The sequence below is a fragment of the Loxodonta africana genome, chromosome X (assembly GCF_030014295.1).
Source record: "Loxodonta africana isolate mLoxAfr1 chromosome X, mLoxAfr1.hap2, whole genome shotgun sequence".
Classification (NCBI taxonomy): domain Eukaryota; kingdom Metazoa; phylum Chordata; class Mammalia; order Proboscidea; family Elephantidae; genus Loxodonta; species Loxodonta africana.
Window position 1 is genome coordinate 96,570,637 of NC_087369.1, and position 7,904 is coordinate 96,578,540.

Genomic DNA, 7,904 nt, shown 5'->3' on the forward strand with positions numbered 1-7,904 from the left:
GGATACTGACTGGTTTAAAGTCAGGAAAGGTGTGCATCAGGGTTGTATTCTTTCACCATACCTATTTAATCTGTATGCTGAACAAATAATCCGAGAAGCTGGACTATGTGAAGAAGAACGGGACATCAGGATTGGAGGAAGACTCATTAACAACCTGCGTTATGCAGATGACACAACCTTGCTTGCTGAAAGTGAAGAGGATTTGAAGCACTTACTAATAAAGATCAAAGACCGCAGCCTTCAGTATGGACTGCACCTCAACATAAAGAAAACAAAAATCCTCACAACTGGACCAATGAGCAACATCATGAGAAACAGAGAAAAGATTGAAGTTGTCAAGGATTTCATTTTACTTGGATCCACCATCAACAGCCATGGAAGCAGCAGTCAAGAAATCAAAAGATGCATTGCATTGGGCAAATCTGCTGCAAAGGACCTCTTCAAAGTGTTGAAGAGCAAAGATGTCACCCTGAAGACTAAGGTGCACCTGACCCAAGCCATGGTATTTTCAATCAGATCATATGCATGTGAAAGCTGGACAATGAATAAGGAAGACCGAAGAAGAGTTGACGCCTTTGAAGTGTGGTGTTGATGAAGAATATTGAATATACCATGGACTGCCAAAAGAACGAACAAATCTGTCTTGGACGAAGTGCAGCCAGAATGCTCCTTAGAGGCAAGGATGGCGAGACTGCATCTTACATACTTTGGACATGTTATCAGGAGGGATGAGTCCCTGGAGAAGGACATCATGCTTGGCAGAGTACAGGGTCAGCGGAAAAGAGGAAGACCCTCAACGAGGTAGATTGACATAGTGGCTGCAACAATGAGCTCGAGCATGACAATGATTGTAAGGATGGCGCAGGACCGGGCAGCATTTCATTCTGTTGTGCATAGGGTCGCTATGAGTTGGACCCGACTCAACGGCACCTAACAATCCTTATAGAAGCTGATCACCAGGTCTTTCTTCCATGGCACTGCTGGGTGGGTTTGAACTGCTAACCTTTAGGTTAGTAGTAGGAGCACAAACCATTTGTGCCACCCATGAACCTCAGTGTAGACCTACTGGTGACAAATTCTCTTAGTTTTCCTTTACCCAGAAATGTCTTGATTTCCTCTTCATTCTTGAAGAATATTTCACTCGAGCGTTTCTGGTTGACATTAATTCTTTCAGCACTTGAAAAATCTGCCACTTCCTTCTGGCCTCCATGGTTTCTGATGAGGTATCTGTTATCATTTTAATTATTTTTCATCAAGATGTAATTTTTGCTCTGGATGTTTTGAAGATTTTTTTCCTTTGTATTTATTTTCAGAAGTTTAATTATGATGTGCCTTGATGTGAATTTCTTTGGGTTTATCCTGTGTGGGGTTTGCTCATCTTCTTAAACCTGTAGGCTTATGTTTCTTGCTAAATGTGGAGATTTTTCAGCTTTATTTCTTTTAGTAGTTTTCTAGCTCTCTTCTCTTTCCCCTCTCCTTCCTGACTCCACTAACACAATGCTGAGATCTTTTGTTATAGTCACACAAGTACCTGGGGCTCTGTTGATTTTTTTCCAGTCTATTTTCTCTCTGTTGTAGAAATTGGGTAATTTATTTTGTTGTATCTTCCAATTCATTGATTCTTCCCTCTGTCTTCATTCTGCTGTTGAACTCATTAGTTTTTTATTTCAGTTGTTTATATTTTTCAGTTTCGAAGTTTTCATTTGGTTCTTCATATCTTCTATTTCTTTGCTGAAACTTATTTTTTTTTAAATTTTGTGTCTACTGCGTGCATAATTGTCCATGGATGCTTTAAAATTTTTGTCATATAATTTTAACATCTCTGTCGTCTAGCATCTATTGTTTGTCTTTTTTAATTCAGTTTGAGTTCTTCCTGGCTCTTGGTATGATGAGTGACATTTTTATTGAAATGTGGATATTTTGGCTATTATGTTATGAGACTGAATTTTATTTAAACCTTATGCTTTAGCTGGCTTTGTATGACACTGTTCCAGCAGGGGGAGGACAGCACCACTTCATTATTGATTAATGCCATGTGGGGGGCAGAAATCTAGGTTCCCCAATCGGCTCCCTTGACATTGGGGAAGGAAGATCCTCATTCTTGCTGGGCAGTGATATGACTTCTAGCTACCCGTTAGGACTCCATTCATACCTCCCTACCTGGGAGGAATATGAGTGCCTCATTACTGTCCCCCATGTAGAGGATGGGGTTATCACATTATCACTGGGCAATTGTAAAAGTCCTGACTTTCCACTAGGTGTCCTCCAACACTTCAGTATGGAGGGTGAAGAGTGCCTCGTTACTACCACATGCTTGTAAAACCCCAGCCTCTCCATGTGGTTGCCACTGACACCTTAGTGGGGAAGTTCATTACCATTTGGTGGGGATGAAAATACTGGCTCCCTAACCCACATTTTCTGAAACCTCCCTGTTGGGGGAATTTCAGGTGCTTCATTACGGCATGGTTACGGTTGAAATCTAAGCTCTCTACCAGGCCTTTCTAGCAGAGGTGAGGGTGGATCTGCAGCTTTTTCTGTGGTAATTGGCAGGAGTGGAGCAGTCATTATCAAAAGTTTTCTGTCTTGCTAGGTTGCCTTTCATGGTACTTTGACATAGAGAGCAGGTTTTCATTGGGGCTTTTTTCTTCTGTGCTCATTGGTATTTCTGAGTTTCCAGCTCCTCTAGAACTCAGTCTGGGATACATAAGGCAAAAAGAAAACCCAAGGAAAACTTCACCATGTTGTTCTTCAGATTCAAAAGTCCCTAGCCAGTCTTCTTCTTTCCACCTTTCAGAGTCTTCTTACGTTTGTTTTCTATATAATGTCTAGTGTTTTCAGTCGTACTGGGTGGGAGGAATAGGGAAAAGTATGTCTTCTACCTCTTCCCAGAAGAAGAAATATTTTCTGAATTTACTTTATGCATTTAATTTGGCGTAAGACCCAGGTACCATTTTGTTAAAAAAAAAAAAGGTGGATTTATCATACTTTCCTTAAAAAGCAAAATGAAAGGAAATGATCTATTTTTTTTTCCCGATTTCTACTTTTGTACACTATTTCCAGAAGACACTCCTCTAGGGTACAATGACCCCACGTGCCTTTCAGTTTGTCATACTGTGGGGGCTTGCGTGTTGTGATGATGGAAGCAATGCCACCAGTATTCAGATACCAGCAGGGTCACCCACGGAGGACAGGTTACAACTGAGCTTCCAGACTAAGACAGATTAGGAAGAAGGACCTGGCAGTCTACTTCTGAAAAGAATTAGCCAGTGAAAACCTTATGAATAGCAGTGGAACATTGTCTGATATAGTGCCAGAATATGAGCCCCCCCAGGTTGGAGGGCACTTAAAAGACAACTGGGGAAGAGCTGCCTCCTCAAAGTAGTGTCAAGCTTAGTGATGTGCATGGAGTCAAGCTTTAGGGACATTCATTTGCTGATGTGGCACTACTCAAAATGAGAAGAAACTGTTGCAAACATCCATTAATAATTGGAACCTGGAATGTATGAAGCATGAATCTAGGAAAACTGGAAATTGTCAAAAATGAAATGGAACACATAAACATCGATATCCTAGGAATCAGTGAGGTGAACTGGACTGGTATTGGCCATTTTGAAATGGACAATCATATAGTCTACTATGCTGGGAATGACAACTTGAAGAGGAATGGTGTTGCGTTCATTATCAAAAAGAACATTTCAAGACCTATCCTGAAGTACATTACTGTCAGTGACAGGACAATATCGATGTACCTACAAGGAAGACCAGTTAATACAATTATTATTCAAATTACACACCAACCACTAAGGCCAAAGATGAAGAAAATTGAAGATTTTTATCAGTTTCTACAGTCTGAAATTGATAAATATGCAATCAGGATACATTGGTAATTACTGGTGATTGTAATGTGACAGTTGGAAACAAAGAAGGATAGGTATTTGGGAAATACGGCCTTGGTGACAGAAACAATGCCAGAGATTGAATTATAGAATTTTGCAAGACCAATGACTGCTTCATTGCAAATACCTTTTTTCACCAACATAAACAGTGACTATACATGTGGACCTTGCCAGAAGGAATACAGAGATATCAAATTGACTACATCTGTGGAAAGAGATGATGGAAAAGCTCAATATCATCAGTCAAAACAAGGCCAGGGGCCGACTGTGGAATGTGGACCTTGCCAGAAGGAATACAGAGATATCAAATTGACTACATCTGTGGAAAGAGATGATGGAAAAGCTCAATATCATCAGTCAAAACAAGGCCAGGGGCCGACTGTGGAATAGACCATCAATTGCTCATATGCAAGTTCAAGCTGAAACTGAAGAAAATCAGAGCAAGTCCATGAGAGCCAAAATATGACCTTGAGTATATCCCACCTGAATTTAGAAGCCATCTGAAGAATAAATTTGATGCATTGAACACTAGTGACAGAAGACCAGACGAGTTGTGGAATGACATCGAGGACATCATACATGAAGAAAGCAAGAGGTCATTGAAAAGACAGGAAAGAAAGAAAAGGCATCCAAGACGGATGTCAGAGGAGACTCTGAAACTTGCTCTTGAACGTCAAGCAGCTAAAGCAAAAGGAAGAATTGATGAAGTAAAAGAACTAAAGATTTCAAAGGGTGGCTTGAGAAGACAAAGTAAAGCATTATAATGACATGTGCAAGGAGCTGGAGATCGAAAACCAAAAGGGAAGAACATGCTCAGAGATTCTCAGGCTGAAAGAACTGAAGAAAAGATTCAAGCCTCGAGTTGCAATAGTGAAGGATTCCATCGGGAAAATACTAAACGATGCAGGAAGCATCAAAAGAAGATGAAAGGAATACAAGAGTCATTACACCAAAAAGAATTAGTCGAAGTTCAACCATTTCAAGAGGAAGCATATGATCAGGAACCGATATTACTGAAGGAAGAGGTCCAAGCTGCACTGAAGGCACTGACAAAAAACAAGGCTCCAGGAATTGCTGGAATATCAATTGAGATGCTTCAACAAACAGACACATCACTGGAAGTGCTCACTCGTCTATGCCAAGAAATTTGGAAGACAGCTACCTGGCCAACCGACTGGAAGAGATCCAAATTTATGCTATTTCCAAGAAAGGTGATCCAACCGAATGTGGAAATTATTGAACAATATCATTAATATCACACGGAAGCATAATTTTGCTGAAGATCATTCAAACCTGGCTGCAGCAGTATATCAACAGGGAACTGCCAGAAATTCAGGCTAGATTCAGAAGAGGATGTAGAAACAGGGATGTCATTGCTGATACCAGGTGGATCCTGGCTGAAAGCAGAGAATACCAGAAGGATGTTTACCTGTGTTTTATTAACTATGCAAAAGCATTCGACTGTGTGAATCGTAACAAATTATGGATAACATTGCAAAGAATGGGAATTCCAGGGCACTTAACTGTGCTCATGAGGAACCTGTACATAAATCAAGAGGCAGCTGTTCTGACAGAACAAGGCGATACCGAGTGGTTTAAAGTCAAGAAAGGTGCACGTCAGGGTTGTATCCTTTCACCATACCTATTCAATCTGTATGCTGAGCAAATAATCTGAGAAGCTGTAATACATGAAGAAGAATGGGGTATCAGGATTGGAGGAAGACACATTAACAAACTGCAATATGCAGATGACACAACCTTGCTTGCAGAAAGTGAAGAGGACTCGAAGCACTTACTGATTCAGACCAAAGACTACAGCCTTCGGTATGGATTACACCCCAACATAAGGAAAACAAAAATCCTCACAAACGGACCAATAAGCAACATCAGGATTAATGGAGAAATCATCGAAGTTGTCAAAGGTTTCATTTTACTTGGATCCACAATCAATGCCCATGGAAGTGGAGGTTGAGAAATGAAATGATGTACTGCATTGGGCAAATCTGTTGCAAAAAAACCCTCTTTGAAGTTTTAAAAAGCAAAGACGTCACTTTGAGGACTAAGGAGCACCTGATCCAAGTAATGGTATTTTCAGCCGTATCATATGCATGTGAAAGCCGGACAGTGAATAAGGAAATCATAAGAAGAATTGACACCTTTGAATTATGGTGTTGGTAAAGAATATTGAATATACCATAGACTGCCAGAAGAACGAACGCATCTATCTTGGAAGAAGTACAACCAGAATGCTCCTTAGAGGCAAGGATGGCGAGACTGCGTCTTACATACTTTGGACATGTTGTCAGGAGGGATCAGTCCCTGGAGAAGGACATCATGCTTGGCAGAGTACAGGGTCAGCGGAAAAGAGGAAGACCCTCAACGAGGTGGACTGACACAGTGGTGCAACAATGAGCTCAAGCATAACAATTGTAAGGATTGTGCAGGACTGGGCAGCGTTTTGTTCTGTTGTGCATAGGGTCGCTATGAATCGGAACCGACTCGATGGCACCTGACAACATGACATTGCCTAAAACATGAACCAAAAAGGTCTTTATGCATTTGTTTCAAAATCATGGTAACAGACATTACCCAGTTCAATGTCCCTTGTGTAAGGTCCTCCTAAATTACTTTAAAAATTTTAGTATCAGCAAAAAGTATCTCTTAAAGCATCGGCATGATTCCTGTCACAAAATTATAGCGTAACCTGATGAGCTTCTCCTCTTGCCTTTTCTGTCAGGAAGCTCAGAGGTAAATTTAATGTTGAACTAAATTATCTGTCAGCCCTGGAGATTGGCCTACTTCTCAATTTTAAGTTTTTTTTGTGTTTCATTTGAACATCCTTATTATATACATGCTTATTAATATAAACAATCTTGTATCTCTCTTAGAAGTAGACAGAATAAAATTAGTAATAGTGTCTGGCATAGAGATACACCTTTGTTGAGAAAAAAAATGTGTCCATTAATAGGAAATGTAATTTTGTTAGAAACTGAATAAACAAAGGATGTCAAGTACAGTGTCTTACTCTAAAATACTTAAAAAAAAAAAAAACTAAAATATCTATTTTTGAAAAATATACCAAATGTATCTGAAGTCCTAAAAGTGGAAGGAGAAAGACAGTTAAAGCCTGGGTCCTAACAAATGCTTAGGCAGAGAGAGTTCTAGAGGGAGAGATCCAGAAAGAGCTGTCATATGCTTGAGTAGAGCAGGTTCTAGGTTCTAGAATTCACTAGTAAAAGAACAGAGACACCACATAAAAAGATAGGTCCCCAGCATTTTCAATCTATCGTTCAAAATTAAGAGGAGGGTATTAGCGGAATTATAGAAAACAAACAAATCATGGTCTGCTGCTTTTACTCCTCACCCTATTCTCCATGTCAACCTAAGAAAATTCAACCATGTATAGTCTGAATTATTTCAGGGCCCAACTGACCAAAACATTCATTCCCTGATTTAGTTGCTCAAAAGAAAAATACGGAATGAAGTAATACTTTAATGCAGGTAAGTTTCTTAAAGGATTATGTTGTGTATGGTGATCATATTTTACTAAGGAGTTGTGGGATGGAAGGAATGAAAGACATAGGAGCAGAATAGAGATTAAAAAGAGATGGCAAGTGGGAAAGCAATTTCTTCAGATTTCCCAAAGTTGGCCTAGTATCTGTCTAATCTCTAAGATCTACAAGATACAGGGATTCTTCAACTACAAAAAGACAAATAATCCAATTAAAACATGGGCAAAGTATATGAGGCAGCTCTTCCCCAGTCATCTTTTCAGCGCCTTCCAACCTGGGGGGCTCATCTTCCAGCACTATATCAGACAATGTTTCGCTGTTATTCATAAGGTTTTCACTGGCTAATTCCTTCCAGAAATAGGCTGTCAGGTCCTTCTTCCTAGTCTGTCTTAGTCTGGAAGCTCAGCTGAAACTTGTCCTCTATGGGTGACCCTGTTGGTATCTGAATACTAGTGGCATAGCTTCCAGCATCACAGCCACACACAAGCCCCCACAG